The following is an 18,799-nucleotide window of genomic DNA, read 5'->3' as shown; positions in this document are numbered from 1 at the left end:
AATATATGCCATTTATTGTATGTCAGTTATACTTCTATAAATCTGTTTTTAAAATATAAAAGAATGGCATTAAATATAAGCTCTGAGGCAAGGAATTTTTTTTTTTCTATCTCAACTGTGGTGTCTGAAACATAGATGAATGAGTGACACATTCTATAGACTTATTCAATATCGCTTTCATCCAAAGTACTAGAAAAACTGGCATGCGGCTACAGTCATCACATATACATGTGCCATGTTGTCTCTCCACAGGACCTTGTGTGGAAGATGCCCATTCCATTAAGATATACCCCTACTCTAAGTTTTTCCTAGCCGAGTTAGTGGCATTCTGTCATCTAAGAAAGCATTTGTTAATCAGCAGTTTTCTGATTCTTTTCACTTGGCCACAAAGGATTCTAAAATACTAGATATTTTCAAATATCATGTGGACTCTTATTTGCTTCAAACTTGGAAGTGATGCTCAAGGGTGGCAGAGGTTGCTCACTGTCCACCAAATATTCAGGATTCTCTTGCATAATGTAGAGTTGTTTGGGGGAAGAGGCCACCCTGTCAAAGATTACATTTCTCTGCCTCGGGCCCCGCTAAATAATTTGTGTGGTCTAGTGCAAAATAAAAATGCAGAAACCTTTTTAAATTTTAATTATTAAGAATTTCAAGGTAAGATAGCAGAGCATTAAACCCAGCATGGAGCCCTCCTAAGCATGGGGCCCTGGGCTGCAGAGGTGAAATGCCCATGTAGCTAGACCTGCTCAGCCCCTATTGCATCTGGAGTAGGCGTTAAGGAAGGGTATGATTAGTTCTTTTCAATGAAATGTGAGAAGTCGTAGGTATCATTTCAAGCCAAGGTGGTTTAGAAGAAAGTATGCCTCCTTCATTCTTTCTCTTCTGCCAGCTGGATATCAATAGTCAGAGTGAGCTCAGATGCCTGTGGTGAGTATGTCAGAGCCTCCACGGGTGGGTTTCAGAATAACTCTGTGCCACAGAGCCAGCTCTCCCCTCCCCCACTTTAACTGGTACCAATAAAAAACTATGGATGCTATCTAAGTAATAAATGTCTGATGTAATAAACCCCTAAGATTTGAGGGTTCCTGTTATAGCAGCTAGCATTACCTTAACTAATATGATAGTTGAGGATGTAAAACTCTGAGCTAAAATCTCTTAAAATCCAGAGAGACAGAGAGAGGAGTCCATTGCTATACTCATACTAAGTCTCAATCTCCAGTTCTCCTCTGATCTCTGCTTAGAATAACTTTGGACACATAATAAGTGTTCAAAGCACACTTATTCATTCATTATTTCAACAAATTGTTTCTAAGCACCCACTATGAGCCAGGTCCTGGGTACTAGGGATTCAGCAGTGCACAAGACAGATGAAGTCCCTGCCCACATGAAACTTACATTCCAGTGAAGAACTCTGCTGAATAAATGAATATGAAAGGAGGGATGAATATATTAGGATAAAGATAAATACCCAGGTCATGGTGAATCGTGTTATTTCCCAGAAACTGTCATGGTACATATAGAATCATGATAACATCAATTAAGACCATCTTATACCATTGTAGGACTTAACTCCCTATGAGCAGCAAATGCCACAGTAAATCGTCCAGTAGACCTGCAACCATCCATGGTGGGAAGGGAGTAGTAGAGAGTGGGGAGAATTAGCTATTCTCTCCTTAACCCAAAGTAAATGACTGAGAGAGATGTCAATTTAGAGAAATCCACTTTTGCCCACAAACCAGATTCTATTCCACCTAGAAGAATCATTACCCTTAGAAGACAGAGCACAAGCTCTCTTATCATAAGAACAGATAGTATTTTGAATCTTATTGTAAAAATCTTCCAGAAATAGTTATAATACTACTGCACAATAATGAACTTAAAGCAGTATAACTATACATTGTATAGTAGGGCTTTCAAGGTCAACATCTAAAGTGATAATCATTTAATTACTGTAATTTATTTTTCATCTAAGTAAGCATTTTTAACAACAAAATATTTTAAATTAGCTACACTCAGAAACTATACAAATTAGCTTAAGCCCCGATTTCTTCAAACTCAAGAGATTTCTGAAGGCCTTGCCCACACTCAAACATAGCCTTTTATAAGCCAGAGTTATATACCTTCCTTTTCTTCACACTGAAAACCAATCTCTTCAGCCCTAGTAGAAAGAAGCTACACTAGAATGTTATTCTCTACTCTGTCTTTTTAATTTTGTAAGTACAAGATGTATACAAAACACACACACACATAATAAGTATGTCACTCAGTGTGCTATCTCAACAGGAACATACCCATGTAACCACTTCCCAAGTTTTAGGCATATCTTAGGCCACAATTCTCTTGTGTCCCCCCTCCCAATCATAATCCTTTCAGGTATTCCACAGGTAATATATATCTCGACATCTAACACCACAAATTAGTTTTGCCTATTTTTGAACCTTACATAAATGGATTATACAAAAAATACCCATATGTCATTAAGCTGTTATAAATATTGGCCACACTTGCTCAATCTCTCTCTCTTTCTTTTTCTCTTTAGATAGATAGATGATAACTGATGATAGATAGATAGGTAGATAGATAGATAGATAGATAGATAGATAGATAGATAGATAGATAGACAAGTCATTAGAAAGTAAATTACAGATGATGGGAATAAAACCTCACTTTTAAATACTTTACCATGTGGGTCCTAAGATAAAGCCATTTTGCTACATAATCATAATACTATCACATTTCAGAAAATTAATAATAATTCCAATACTGGATATCTAATATCTAGTCCATATTTAATTTTCCTCAATTATTCCAAAAATGACTTTTTTAAACTGTTTTTCTAAACAGTATTCAATCAGATCTCACTCATTACATTTGATTATTAACTGTCTCTTCAGACTCTTTTAATCTAAGACCTAACCCTTCCTACATTTTTCTCCATGACATTTCCTTTTGGGTAAGTCCAGACCAATTTGTCTTTTAGAATATCCCACACTCTAAATTTGACTGTCTTTCTATGGTGCCATTTAACTTGTGCCTCTATCCCCTATATTTCCTCTATACTACAGATTAGGTTAGAGGCTTGATGAATTTGGGTTAAATATTTTTGGCAAGAATATTTTGTAAAAGTCTATTCTATCTTTACATCTATCTAGTACACTCTTATATCCATTTTTCTCATATACCGTCCTCCCCATTTCTCTGTGGTTATTTCCAAGAATAGCAGTTGTTAAGCCCCTGGAACCCTTCAGCAAAACTAAAGAGGTTCACAGAAAATATGAAAGAAAAGCTTGCAATGTGAATGGCAGTTTGACTTAGATGGCTGCAGCACCTTCCATCAAGATCTTAGTTCCCTGAACCTCATGATCATAAAACAGAATCTTCTATTTCATGTAAGAGGACAAAATACTATTTACCATTATTTTCGGTGGAAGTGGAAGTAGTCAAATGTGTTTCTACAGTTACCATTTATTAAAGATAAATATGTTCCAGTGCATTTCATGCCTATTGGCATAAAAAAAGGCAGAAAAAGAAAAGTAAAATGAAATTAGAGCATCATAGGGGAACAATTATAGCATTAAAAATGTGGTTTTCTAACTTTTTAGACCATGACTTACAACCAAGTATACATGAATATACATAAAGAAAAAAAATCATAAAACCATACTTACCCTTACCACATGTGAGGAAACCCTGATATTTTAGAACCTACCCTGTCATTACCTTTTAAAGAAGAAAAGAATCTGTGTTTTATCCACAAAATTTTTATATCCCCCACTGGTTCATGACCTGGTATTGGGAGGAAATGCGCGAGGCTCGTTAGGCTGTGTTTAGTAAACAAATGGAGAAGAATTAGAGTAACAGTAGTAACATACCTCAGCAGAGAATTATGTGATATATTTTAATTATTCAAATTGATTTTTTTTCCCTTCAGCTGTAGCATCTTGTAAAGATCAATTGGAGTCAAAAGACTTGAGTTTGAATTTTTGCTTATTTTCAGCCAGATTACCTTGTGTGTGTTCCTTAGACTTTTATGGGATTGTATTCCTTCTCTGGGAAGAGATGTAATATCAACAAGTTCCCTGAGTTGTTGGAGAGGGTAAAGGAGAAAGAGAACACGAAAGGGCCTGGCACAAAGCAACAAGTGAGTGCTGTGTTGTAGTAGCAGGGCGTGACCTTGAAAGCCATAGTTTAACTTCCCTTTTGCTTGAAGAAATCAGAGTAAGTAAATCAAGTGAGCTTTCAGAATCATTTTAGAGTGTCCCCATTGCCCTGATAAACCATCACTTCTGGTATTTCAGACCATCTAGAGAAGAATCAGCTAGACAGTGAGACGCACTGGGCAAAGAAGATCTCAGTGCATATCTAAGTCCTCTCAGAGTGACACAATTCATGGATTAAGAAATAGTGGAAATTAGCACAGATGACCAGCTCAGATTCTGTAAATTTAATGCCATGAAAATAATGACTAAAAACCAGTAAAATGGTTTACGTTTGTGCTGGTTTATTCCTCTAAGCAGATGTGTCTCGTTTATCATTTGTTTTAATTATTCCCGATGTGTTGCCTATCACATCACAAGCTTCTTCAATGAAAAAGGAATACGCAGTTGTCATAACAACAAAGCTCTTCATTACCCTGGGAACTTTCAACAGCTTTATTTAAAATGAAGGAGAAAAAAGAACCCTAACCAATTAGCTTTATCAGTCTGATTCATGTTCTTCTTAAACTGATAACAGTGTTTCCTGAAGAACTTACAATTTGATGGGGAAATGTGTCATGAATATTTATGGTAACATAAAACTCAGAAAAAAATTGGCAAGCTAATTATCACTTGGAAGGTGTTTCTGGTCAAATTCCTGCCCAGTGATCCATTTGATTTTTAAAAATGACTTTTATTAAACAAATCAAAGAATTAGTGGGACTTTTGCCAACATCTATTCTTTGGTTCAAGAACAGCAATGAGCCCTATTTAGGTTTAAACTTTAAAGCCAAGGCTTCACCTCAGCTAATTTGATTTGCATTAACTTTGCATTCAGTTAAACCGGAAATGTTCTTGCCGGCCTTCCACCCTTCCTTCTCTGTGCCAGAGATGTAGCGCAAGTCCCTAGAGAGTTTTAATTCTGCCCTTCTCTGCAGAATTAAAAGAAACAGATGTTTTCTTCTGGCTGCAGGAGATAAGACTGAGAAGTAATTATTGTTCTGGTCCCAAGTCCCACAGGTGTTTTCATTCCTAACCTGGGACCACAAGAAAAATACATAGCAAATATAAGAAGGTCTAGGTGAAGTGCTCTTCAAGTTCAGACTTGAAACCAAATGTTTGAATATCTCCTGCAAGTGAAAAGCTATTCAGGAGTCAGCAAATTTTTTTTTCCTGTAAAGAACTAGGCTTTAACATTTTTTCACTTTGTAGAACCTAAGATTTCTGTCATGACTAAGCAGCGTCACCACTATTGAGTGAAACAGCCATAGACAATACATAAACCAATGGGCATGGCCCGAATTGGTCCAGCTGACTCAGAAAGGTTCCCAAGAAATTAGATATCTACTACCAAAGGAACAAGTACATAAGTTCTTTAAATAAACAATAGTGAAGACTTGAAAAGCATATTCACAAAGCTTTTCACATATATTATTTCATTTAATCCTCAAATAAAGATTACTGTAAGAGGCAGCCATATCAGTTTTGTTTTATCCTACATATGGGAAACCTGGTCTTGGGGTGCTCAGGTAGCTTCCTTGCTTTTCAAGATCAAACAGCTGATCTCTTGATTTCAGTTTCACTGACCTTTCCACCATACACCCAACTGTCTCGTTAACAATGCACTGTAAACAGATAAAACAAAAAAAAAAGTATGAGTGATAACAATTTCTAAATAATGCTCTGTGAATAAATGTAGTTAGTACTCGAGTAGAAAAATATCTATTAACACACCTCAAGCACTGTTGAGTGCCTCATGATGCTAACTCAAGCATTAGACCAAGATTTTAGTATCCAGAAAATACTGTGTCCTGGGTCCGAGGATCATTTCAGGAATTAACCACATAGGCTAGTTCACCCTAAACTTCCTGCCTTCCCAAACTGAAACCAAGAAGGATTTCATCAATTGTTTGGGGTCAAAGAAAGAAATCCAATCTGACACAGTCCGCACTCTATCAAATGCAGAGCAGTTATTGATCAGGATGGGAATGTACCTAAAGTCCACATATAGGAAAGATTCTTCAGTTACCAAAGATTGTGCAGGCAACTACGACTTAATTATGACAACGATATACAGTCAGGATATTGCATTAGGAAACGCAGATGCACCATCTGTTAAGGAAACGTGATTTAACTGATTGTTTTCACTACACTTTAGCCTTGTAAATATTAACTCTACATTGTTCAGCTCAAATGAGAGTTTCCATGAAAACTATTGCTGATGGGCATCTGTAAATGGTATCCTCCATATCCAATTTATTTCAACTCTACAAGTATTTACTGAACCATTTCCTAAGTGTCAGAATCAGTCAAATAATCTCTGGCTTCAGGGAGTTTTACTGTTAGGAGTAAGAATAAAACACGTATATAAGTAAGATACATGACAAAATTTGGTGTAGGAAAAGGATTAATACGACATGGAATCAGAGAAAAAAAGAGAACTGGAGAAAGGGAAGGGAGGTCTCACAAAGAAGAGGATAAGGAAAGTTTCAGAGTGAACTGGCAGGAAAAGAGGGAAGCCAGCTGTCTTGTTTGCCTATGAACTAGTGTGAACAGGAACACAGGGCAGAAAATTGAATGGCGGGGGAGGTGTTGGAGGGTTAGTTGGTTTAGAGTTTGCCACACAAGTTAAAACTAGAAGTCCATAGGGCTGGCTGGGTGGCTCAGTTGGTTAAGAGCTTGCTCAAGAGTTTGAGCTCTGAGCAACAGTGGTTCGAGTCCAGTCCGAGCTGAGCAGCCGCTGAGCAGCCGCTGAGCTGCCAACAGGTAGCAGGATGGCTCAGCTAAAAAAAAACACAAAAAACTAGAAGTCCATAGACCAGGTTCAGCCTGGAAACTATTTTCTTCTTGGGTTCTTTAATACGATAATTCTTTTTTTTTTTAACGATAATTCATTTTTTTTTATTTGGATTAATTCCCACATTCAAAAGTTGGAAATTTCACATGTGAGTTAGATTTCTGGCTCCTCTAAGGAATCGGAAGAGCTAGTAACCAGGGGCACCATTACTGCATGTCAACCATCAGAGCTGTGTAGAGGGTGACCCTTAGGGCACGTCGTCTCCTGTTTGTCTGGTCCCCCCTCCAGATCAGTACCTATTTACGTTACCTACATGCCTTGGTAGGCATTTGAATTTGCAACAAATTTTCCAGAAGAGACAAATGAGATATCTTCTAATATTATCTTGAAATAATTTCACTACGATGGGGAAGGTGCTTAAAATTATTCTGTTCACTTCAAAAAGGAGCGACCAACTATTAAGTTGTAAGCCATGAATTAATAAAATAGGAAAAGTAAATTGAGTCATCTATACTGTGCAGAAGATTGGAAAGGATAATTGAGTTGCTTATAAGAGGAAAATTGTTCATTTGATTCAATAAACAACGGTGGGTAATCAAAGGCTTCTGTACAGAGCAGTGATACGCTTGTAGTTAATTTTGGCTTTTTCAAAAGATGTTAATTCTGACTAAAATAAATTTTAAAATTTAAACGCTTTGTTTCACCAAATAAACAGGTTGTTTTATGAACTATGTTGGAAATAAATGTACTGTAAAGCACATTTATATTTTAATTTATAACTTGGTTGACCTCAATTTGAATCATTTGTCTTATAACTTTTTTTCAGTGCTCCATATGAATTTCAAAACACTTCCCATAAATTTAAGCATAAATATATGTGGTAGCAAATTATTAAAATACTTTAGTTTTACAAGTTGTATGTTTGACTATAACTTTCCTTTTCTTTATACCACTTATAGGCAATTATTTCCATGCTGAATATATTATAAAGTCTATTTATAAATGAAAGGCAATCATCTCAGAGGTATATGTATTCTGAAATTCTTCACATTTACTGTTGACTTTTTTTTGTAGTTCACTATAAAATGCCAAAATGTCAGTTGATTACCTAAGGAATTTAAAGTTATTTCTTTCATAACATTTATATATGCATAGTCAGCCTTTTGAGTAAATAGTACCTATAAAAAGGACTATTTTTATCCTACATTTAAAACATTCATGTTTTCTTTATGTATTCATATAGTAAATTTGGTAATTTGTGACATGATATAGCTATCATTTTTTTAAATGAACAAAGGTAATTTTAAGCACCTTCCTGATGATAAATAAATTAATTCAAGCTCTCTTGCCTTTTCTAAGAAATTATGTCACTCAATGAGCACATCTCATCCTTTAGCCTTTTTTTTATTATTATTTCTTTTTTCCATTCTATTACCTCTCCTCTCCTAAGGTTATTAGTCACCTCTCCCTTTAAGATATTATATTTATAAAATTTTAAACACTGCACTTGGGCTATTGACCAAGAATAAGTGCAGCAGCAACTACTAGTTATCTATCAGCTAAGGTTATTTTTTATTCCTATTGCCACTAGAGCCATTTGTTTTTAGAACTACAATCTCTTTAGTTTATTACAAATGAGCTTGAATTTTACAACTGTATGTGAATTGCACATATTTTTATTTTCTGGATAGGACCTGCCTGATGACAAATTTTAAAATAATCTCTTCTTCAAGGCAAGGGATCTTACTTAAGCCCATAAATGTTTATTCCTGACAGTAGAACTGCCAAAGAAGACTATAATTATTTTGATAACCATTGGGTTTCTGTAAGAGATGCTCACAAATATGCACACATTTAGGTTAGTTTTGTGCCATTCATACCTCATAAATCAATCTGGCAGGTCCTTATAATCACTTGTGCTTTTCACATCCGATTCTCCTGTGTTTTTCAATGCCTTCCTTGTGTTGAAAACCTGAGATCATGTGTATTATTCTAAAAATGTTTCCCCAAGAAGATATAAACAGACTTGCCTATATTTTTCTTGATCTGTAATGTGATGTCTTTGCTTAGTCTACCTGTAGTCATATTGCCTTTTTTCTGCACCCCCTTGCGTTACATGTTCTCAGGAATTTGCTACGAGTTATCACCCCTGTCCATTTAGTATTACTACTTTCCAAGATGTTCCTCCTATATGAGTGTCTGTTTCATATCACATTTTCCAAATACATTAGCTCCACTTATCGAAACATCACTATTTAAAATAATTCTGTGTATCGTTAGTCAGCAAATTTTCTTTTCACATTTTATGCCCCTACATACCAAATAGCAATTTGGTGGTGATTTTGAGAGCCCCTGTAACAAATAATTGCATCAAATTCCAAAAATATTACTGATATTTAACTTCTGTTATGAAGTCATTTGGATCTCAACTTATTCCTGCTGAAGGCATTAAGTTTATCCAGCATCACTGGAATTAGTTAATTTCTACATCTTCATGATCTACAGAGCAAAGCTATCTCCATGTGAAAGAAGGAATCAAAACTCTAAATTATTCACAGCAGGGACTGGCTGTGTGGTATGCTAAGCTTGTAAGGACTATCATTGATCACATATCATAAACAGCTTTAGTACGTGTCTTACAATAGTGTGTTGTATTGCCATCCAACTCATATATTTAACTTTTTATATCTTGTCTCCTCAAAAAGACACAAAATGTTTGAGAACATGGAGTGTGTGTGTGTGTGTGTGTGTGTGTGTGTGTGTTTGTGTGTGTGTGTGTGTGTGAACGTCTTGAAATTTCCACAGCTGTTAGCACTGTATGGTATATATAATAGAGGCTTAGATATATGTGAAAAAGGAAGGAAGGGAGAGAAAAGAGGAGGAAATAGGCAATGGGAATAAACATCCTTGAATAACACCAGGATGATTAAGAGCAGGTGATTCTGGGCTTACTGATCATCCTGCCAACTCACTTCTCAATAAAATGTCTACAGGCAAGGGGAGAGGTAGATTGGGAAAGGTGGTCCCATCATACCATGTTCATGGTTTTTGGAAGGAAAACAAATCAGTGCTATCATAGAGAAAAGGAAAATTATCAGTTTTTAAAGAGGCTAAAAATAAACATGAAATACAAAGTATGGTCAGATAGCTGTAGCCGGATATTAGGCATATTTTCAACAGTCATTCAGTACATAGCAGGGACTCACACGTGTTTGCAGGATCCATTAATAGTACTATCTCACCATTTGTATGAACTCAATCATACCTGTCACTGTGCAAAGGGCTTTATGTGAATTATCTATTTTGAAAAACGTATTTAATTTATATGAACAGATAATCAATTCATTTTATATAGATACTTATTTAATGTATATGGCTCAGCTGATTGAATTCTTGCTACAGCTCTATGATCTAAGTACTATTATAATCCCTATTAGTACATTTATACAGATGACGAAACTGAAGCTAAAAATGATGAGGAACTGACCCAAGCTTTTACAACTAGCTAGTAAGTGGCTGAGCAGAGTGCAAACCCAGATTCTCTAACTCCAGAGCCTCATTAGGCAGGACTCCAGTATTTCAGGGACTTCCTTACTTAAGTACTATGCCTTGTTAAGACAGAATTATGCAATTCTGGTGGCAAGTTCTCACCCATACTAGGCACCACAATGTTAACTCTTAGTACTTGAGTCCTACATATAATGATATCCAAAAGAATGATAGAACCTCGGGAATTCATTAAGAGATTTCTGGGGAATTATTGAATTCATACACAGGAATGAGAGCAGCACACATTTTGCTATTCTTACGCCTATTTACAGATAACAAATTGTAAACAATGTAAGTGAAGATGACATACCCATCAATTCCTCTTAGGAACCTTCAGTTAGTGTGAGCAAAAGAACAGCCACTTTGCTCTGTTTTAGTCTCTATTCTCTGTGTGGCTCCCCAGTTCTACACTCCTGTGCTCTAGGGCTGTCTTTCTGAGTCTTGAGGTTTCCGGGGTGAATTCTTGGTCTTTTCATTTGCAAATGCTGTAGTTCTTCTTTGAGTACCCCCTTGATGAGTTTCCTGGGGGTTTTCCTCCCATATCAGAGATACAGAGTTCTAAGCACTTACAGGCCTCTTTTTCTTATTTTTGGCTCAGATTAGCCTGTCCTGCCAGAGTGCTAGGTCAATTACTGTCTCTTAGGCAGATAGAAATAAAAATGTAGATTTTAAAGTTCACTGTCATTGGCAACAAGAAAGGCTTCCTGTTTTGAAAACATATTTCCCAGTGTCCCATCCCACGATACTCGGTCAGTCTACACATCTTGTTGGAAGCAGTGGCTCAGAGACATTACTCTTCAATCATTACATACCCAATATCATGGGAGCTCCATATATACTTTGTGATCCACCTTTCACATTCTCAAATCCTTTCCTTGTGTTTCTTAGGACTAGCCTTTACCACTGGCCTACGTCAGGGTTCTCGTTCCTTTTCTATCTGTATTTTGAGATTTCCTAGCCCTGTGGTCCTGGGCCAGAGAACAGCCTTAGATAAGCCTAAATTCCAGTCCAGGGCACACCACCCACACTGTCAGTCTCTGCTGGGGGTATTTCAATGATTCTGCAGTGGTTCCCATCCTTTCATTTACATTGAGATCATCTTTCATTAATCTTTTGGGTATTATAAAAACATGAAGTACCTTAAATGCTTTATTCTGAAAAGTGAGAATATTTGTGATCTAAACTAGAGAGGCTTCAGTCATTCAACATATTTTTTTAACAGCTTCTATGTGATAGAGAAATGGCAGTGAGCAAGACAAGCAAGGGCTCTGTTCTCCTGGAATTTACATTCTATGACTTTGTCATTTGTTAATATTTACCAACCACATTTTATACGGAGGACGTATGTTAGATATTTGGGGTGGCCAAGAAATAACATCCCTTTCTCAATTGAATTCAGAACCACTTGAGAGATAGAAGAGATAGACTCATAGAGATCAAACCAACAGCTTTCTTACTGTTAAAGCTGATTGGAGAATGTGGCTTTAGCTCTGCCTTTATTGCTGAATTGAAAAGACTCATTTCCTGATTCTCTGCTTACAACAGCTGCAGGCCCTTTGTCCCTAGAAACAGAGCCCTTACTACAGGGCAAAGGACTGACAAGAATGCGTGAATCCTGTGGGCATGTTCACTCTGAAAAAGAACAGTCCAGAAGACGCTGAGTCCAGCATGTCCAGTTTCTTCTGAACTTACAAATCAGAGTAGCTGACGGGAGAGGCTAGGAGTATCATTCTAGCGGAAATCCCATCACATGGAAACATGAAAACAGAGTGACTATTTATACAAATAATAAATAAGACTCTGAAAACAAGTATAACTGAGTCAGGGAAAACTTATTGGTCTTGGAACACTGAAGATTTATTGAGATTTACCAAAAACTCTCTAAGAGTTGTGGGTCCACAGGTTAACTAAACTGGTTTTGAGAGTTTGTGCCATGTAATGGTTTCAGTAAAGGGTTATAATACTAGTGGTGACTTTCATTTTGAAAACAAAATTGCAGGTGAAGCAAAAATATATACATTGAGCATTGCAAGCTTTCCATTCACATCTGAATTTTTAAAAAACCCAGCAATTTATAATACAGTCTGTATAATAGTGAAGAGTAATTATGACAACAATTGGAGGAAATATTTTTAACAAAGCATTACATGGAGAGGTAAGTTGTTTGAGTAAGCCTATCATTGAAAATTCAGTATCACCTTCTTGCAGGTTTGGACTGATTAAACTATTTCCCAATATAATCTAAAAAGAAACAAATGGTTTTCAATCATAACAACTAGAGCAATCTGCAATAAGACCTCACGTAACTTTGAATGACAACTGTCTCACTCTGGAGGCTGCTGCAAACACAAGAGTCAGTCATATTCCAAAGCTGTTGCTTGTTCCTAAGAGATCAGGTCACACTGTTGAGTTCCCCAATTTACTTAAATCTGTTATTTTATTTCAAGCGCTAATTGTCTCTCACAACAAACAGAGACTTCTCTCAGATGCAATTATTAGCATTACAATAGATAATCAACAGGAAAGTCTAAACACAGAACGGGAAGAGTTGCCTTGGTTACAAACCTGCGATGTTAGGTATTACAGTTCTAGCCATGTTTCAAAATGTCCTAAAACACCCCAAGAACAAAGTGTTGCATTCTTTTCTTCTCTGTGGCTCATCCAGGTTACTGTTAACCAATACAGACTTCCTCTTCTTTAAGCATTTTTTTGAAGACTCTTCCCTTTGTTATGTGAATTATGTCAACAAGTCAAGCAAGTAAATTATGTCAAGCAACTAAAACACAGGGTCTAGTAGTACATGAAATTTTAAATTATTCAGACTAATTATATGGCTGTGAATTACTGTATCTCTTTTCATATCTCACACTTCCCACACCCATTAGCATCTCCAACAAGAGTGTGGCTTTGAAAAGTGAAACTCATAAAATGGGATATTTTAAAACTGAAAGAGACTCAAAGGCTAACAATGCCTACTCCTCAACTTTGTGGGTTAGCCAAAGGGAAAGGAAACTAGACAATTTTTTACTTGTAAACTGACTTGCCTATACCTCTAAGGTGCTTCAAGAGAAGACTGTGACAATAGTAATGGAAGTAAGATTGGGGGACTATGTAAGGAATTTTTATTTTCTGTTTCATTTCTACTCCTTCCTCTGTGGAACATTGGAAAATGACTTTAATGAATTGTTTCTGTTTCTGGAAGAGACAGATAATGTTTCCTAATAGAGGGTCCCAGACCTAACTGGGATGTGTGTGTGTGTGGGGGGGTGGGTGTGTGTGTGTGTGTGTGTGTGTGTGTGTGTGCCCTTCACCTTAGAAATTGCTAATGGTGACAGCATTATTTTCCTTGTTTATAATTATAGCTGAAAAGATGGAAGCATCCCCAGCAGATCTGCCACACTGACACGTGTATCATATAAAATGTCCTTTCAGAGTGATGGTGTCCCTTGACTCAAGCACTGTCACTGACTAAGACTCACATCACTTAGTCTGTTTTCTACCACAATCCCTGCAACACCCACAGCAAGTCTGTAAAGGGGACTTCCCAGGAAGGGTGGAGAAGCCTGGAACATAAAGTCAATTCTCCCTGGCCAGGCCCTGTATGCTTCAGGTGTGTTTAAGGAGCAGAAAACTGGAGGAACAGAGAAGGCGGAGGTGCACACTGAAGGTATTTCACTCTGCTTCTAAGGCTTCCTGTTGAGATGCAAGTATTAAGAACCATTACTCGGATTAAAATTTTCCATGGCTACCCATATCCTCTAAGTAAAATGCCAGACAAGGAAAGTTCTTTATGATTTTACAATTTACCTATCCTCACTTCTTATTGCTTCACCCAGCGTTCTCTTAACAACCTGAATCTTATAACAGAGTGATACTTAAACACGTGCCATGGCCCTTTCATCTTCGCAGACCTTCGCACGTGCTGATACTCTTGCTTGGAACATTCTTCGACTCCACTTTATTTGTTAATGCAGCCTGTCAGACTAGCCTCCAGTGTTCATTCCTGCAGGAAACTTGCCTCCCTCCAGTTTGTTTCAGGGGATCTGTGGTGGCCAGCCTTTACAATGGCTCCAATGAGCCTACCGCCTGATAGTCACATTCTTGTGGTCTCCTCCCACACTGAATAAAGCTGACCCATGTGACCAATAGGAAATTGTCAAATGTGTGGCTTTTGAGGCTAGGTCATAATAAAAATAGTAAATCCTGCCTTGCTCTCTCTTGTATAACATACTCTAGGGGACGCCCACTGCCATGTCTTGAAATCATTCAATCAGCCCTACAGAGAGGTCAGTGTGATGAAGGCTTGTACAAACAGCTAGTATCAACTCCCCAGCCATGTGAGTAAGCCATCTTAGAAGGAGGTCCTGCAGCCCCAGCTGAGCCATTGAATGACTGCAGCCCTGGCTGACACCTTGTCTGTGACCTCCTGAGAGATTCCAAGCCAGTCACATTCAGCTACACTACTCCTAAGTTCCTGGCTAATAAAAGCTATATAATATAAATATTTATTGTTGTTTTAAGCCTCTATGATTTGGGGAAATTTGTTATATACTGATAGATACAGGGTCCCTCTCCTCTATTTTTCCACAGCACCCTGTGTTTTTCTCCATCAAAACCTATTTCCCATTGTTTAGTTGCTTTTCTGTCTCTTCCACTAGCCTGAGGTCATCGTGAGAGCAGAGACATAGCAATTCATCTTTTAATTTGCAGAGCTTCAATGGTCCAGAGAAAGACTATTCCTAATGATTGTGTAGGCTGTACAACTGCTCGGAAGTGCCTGCCCAGTGTGCTGAAGCAATGGCGGCTGAAGTCCAACCTTTGTTCACCCAAGAAGTTGAACGTCTTGATGAGGGCTGCTGCCACCAGGAGAATGAGGCACTTTTGCCTTTGTACAAAGGCACCTTACACGCTAAATCTTGGCAAAAGGCCACCATTTTCATTCGTCCACTATGTCATCAGGAGACAGAAACCATTCAGGGAAAGTTGACTATGAAGAATAATTATCTACAACAGGGGATTCGAGAAGTACAGGGTTGGCTACTGAGGGTAAAGAAGAGTCTGAACAACACGGGGATAAGTGATAATAGGGATCAGCCACACCACTGTGGCAAAGCACCCCAGCAAGGGCTGAATCTGGAAGAAAGGCCCCTGTCCACCAGGGCCGAGGGGCAGGCTTTGCTGGAGAGAGCACAGTGGGTGTCCACTAAGTGGCAAGGAAGTTTGCTGAGGTGCCGTAAAGCAGAACTTGCTCGAAAGCCATCCTTTGGCAAACTGGGGGAAGAAAACGATGTGGAGGTGCCACTCGTGCCAAAAGAGAACACACTCTGAACCAGGAAGCAGAACCCCTTCTTCCTGCAGCGTCCCTCCAGCACCCTGTACTGACAGGCATAACTTAGTCCTACTTGGCAAGGGAGAAATGTTCCAGTATCGTTAGGAGGGTAACGAAGTGCGGATTGGCGGCTGAGAGGCCATACATTGACAACTAGAACATCCAACTAGAAAGCAGTCATTTTCTAATTTGTCCACCCATAAGGGAGGCCCTTTTCGGACTCTCATGAAGGCACTCTATGGCCTTCATGGGTTTTTTTAGAGTCATGAAAACACGGTTTAGGATATTTGGTATTCTGGGGTTATTCTTAGTCTGGTTTGCTCTTAGCAACTGCTGGGCCCAGATGGCTGCTTCTCAGAGACAATGTGTGCTAGTGTAATGTCTTAGCTCTTTCTCTTGGCCATGCCTTCCACCTGAACTTGGTAGCCTGTTGGCACTCCTTCATGTCTCAGGCCTGCCTGAATTCATCTACATGGCAACTGACTCCCTATTCTGGTGACTTCATTTCCCACGACACAGAAGCCCGTCCTCTACGAGCATTGATGTCAACAGAACACCTGGACACCTTGTTATTACAAATGTGGGCCTTGCAATTGATGTTATGTACACCAAGTAAGTATGACAGATGAAAGATGAAAACTTTCCCAGTGCTGAATCTAATGAGGATGCAGGACTTCTGTCATTTTGAAGCTGACTGGCTCTTAAAAGCAGCTTAGTCTACAGTATCTGTCAGAGAGGGGTAATGTTTTGCGACATCAAATCACAATGGTATCTTCACTAATAGGGATACAATAGTAATAGATGCTTGCATAGTTATACAGCACAAAAGTATGGCTTGTCATCTTATTTCTATTTGTATTATTTTTTCTATAAAATGAAATAATAGCATTGCTATAAACACCTGGCAGTCTCTGAAGAAATAAGCTAATTATATGTTGAAGGAAAAGTTCTATGTCTAATGTATTAAGGGCAGAATCAATGTCAGTTAGTTCAGTCAACACTTATTGAGTCTGGTGAAGCTACAAAAGAAAGAAGATATTATATCCTTGCCCTAAAGTAACATACAATCTAATATTTTCTATCATGGTTTGTGTTGTATTCTGTATACTGCAGTTTTTTTAACATTATTTCTCCTCTTTTCTACGATACTTTGATATTAAATAAAATAAGAAAACCAGGGAACTGCACTGTATGACTATCAGGATTTTGTCGAGCATTACTGTAAACAACCATCTCCTTAATCTTCAGATGCACATCTTCATTTGCTAAAGGATCTTGGAAAAGGTAAACAGTTGGAAAGTAAATTTAAATCTAGTTGTATTGAAATGTCTTTAGTAAGCACGTTTTATATGCTAGAAAAGCGTCACACAAAACAAAAACCTATACAGAAGCTTTGAGTGTTTCACTATAGTCCTTGGAGGAATAAAGAAAAAAATAAGATTTGCCAGCACTCAGATGTAGTGGGCCTAATAACCATTATTCTTAAGAAAAGAAACACAGACTGCTACTGTAAATCAAACGTACTCACTAGTGATGTCTTTCTACAAAATTAAAAGAATAAGCTTGATTAATACTTATCCAAATAATGTAGAAATGATGCTGTTGAGAAAGGAAAGGGGTCAGAGGTACAATGATGATAATAAAAATGATAATTAATGCTAACATTCCCTGAACTCTCTTGGTGAGCCAGGCACTGTTCTAAGCCTCTAGGTGGTATGTTAGTCAGGGTTCTCCACATATATAGAGCCAATCTATTTCTCTGGAGAACCCTGATTCACGTATGTATGTATGTATGTATGTATGTATATGTATGTGTATGTGTGTGTGAGAGAGGGTATCTCAATACAGTTATTTGTTTGCTGGCTAAAAACCCCCTCACAGACAGTGCCCTGTGAGCTGGTGCATTGTCGTGATGCAAGAGCCATGGATTGTTGGCAAAAAGCTCAGGTCGTCTAACTTTTTCAGGCAGCCTTTTCAGCACTTCCAAATTAAGTGCTGAATTTAACCAAGTTAACCAAGTTAACCAATTTAACCAAGTTAAACTTGGTTAACTGTCCAGTTGGTACAAATTCATAATGAATAATCCCTGTGTTATCAAAAAAGGTTAGCAACAGCATTGCAACAAGTTCGCGAACTTAATTGTCTGATCTCGTGTGTGTGTGCGCGCGCGCATGTGTGTACACATATATACACATGACATATGTATGTATACATCTATATGGGTATATAGAGAAAGAGAGATTTATTATAGAATTTATTATAATCATGTGATTATGGGGGTCTAAAAGTCCCATGCTCCACTGTCTACAAGCTGGGGACCCAGGAAAGCTGGGGTGTAATTCAGTCAGAGTCCAAACGGGAGTGCTGCTGTCCAAGGGCAGGAGAAGATGGACTTCTCAGCTCAACCAGAGAGAGGAAATCTGCCCTTCTTCTACCTCTTTGTTCTATTCAGGAACTCAACGGACTGGGTGATGCCCACCCACCTTTGTGAGGCCTTTCTTCTTTACTCAGTCTACCAATTCAAATGCTAATCTCTTCTGGAAACACCCTACAGAGACACCCAGAAATAATATTTTACCAGCTATCTGGGCATCCCTTAGCCCAGTCAAGTTGACATAAACTTAAGCATCACAGGTGGATACTGTTATTATCAACCAGTCTTACTCCCCGCTCCCCCCTCCTTCTTTTTTTTTTAGCTGAGCCATCCTGCCACCTGTTGGCAGCTCAGTAGCAGCTCAGCTCGGGCCAGGAATGGAACTGAACTGACGATCTGTTGCTCAGAGCTCACACTCTTTTTTTTTTTTTTAAGATTTTTTTTTATTGGGTAATTGGGGGGATGGGAACAGTGCTGGGGAATTAGGGGAAGGGGAACAGACAAGTTGCTGTCATTTTGTTCTTCAGTCTAGTTGTGGAGGACGCTGCTTC

This window comes from Hipposideros armiger, unplaced genomic scaffold (genome assembly GCF_001890085.2).
Source record: "Hipposideros armiger isolate ML-2016 unplaced genomic scaffold, ASM189008v1 scaffold_76, whole genome shotgun sequence".
Lineage (NCBI taxonomy): Eukaryota > Metazoa > Chordata > Mammalia > Chiroptera > Hipposideridae > Hipposideros > Hipposideros armiger.
The sequence above is the reverse complement of the archived record's forward strand: the minus strand, read 5'-3'. Positions refer to the sequence as shown.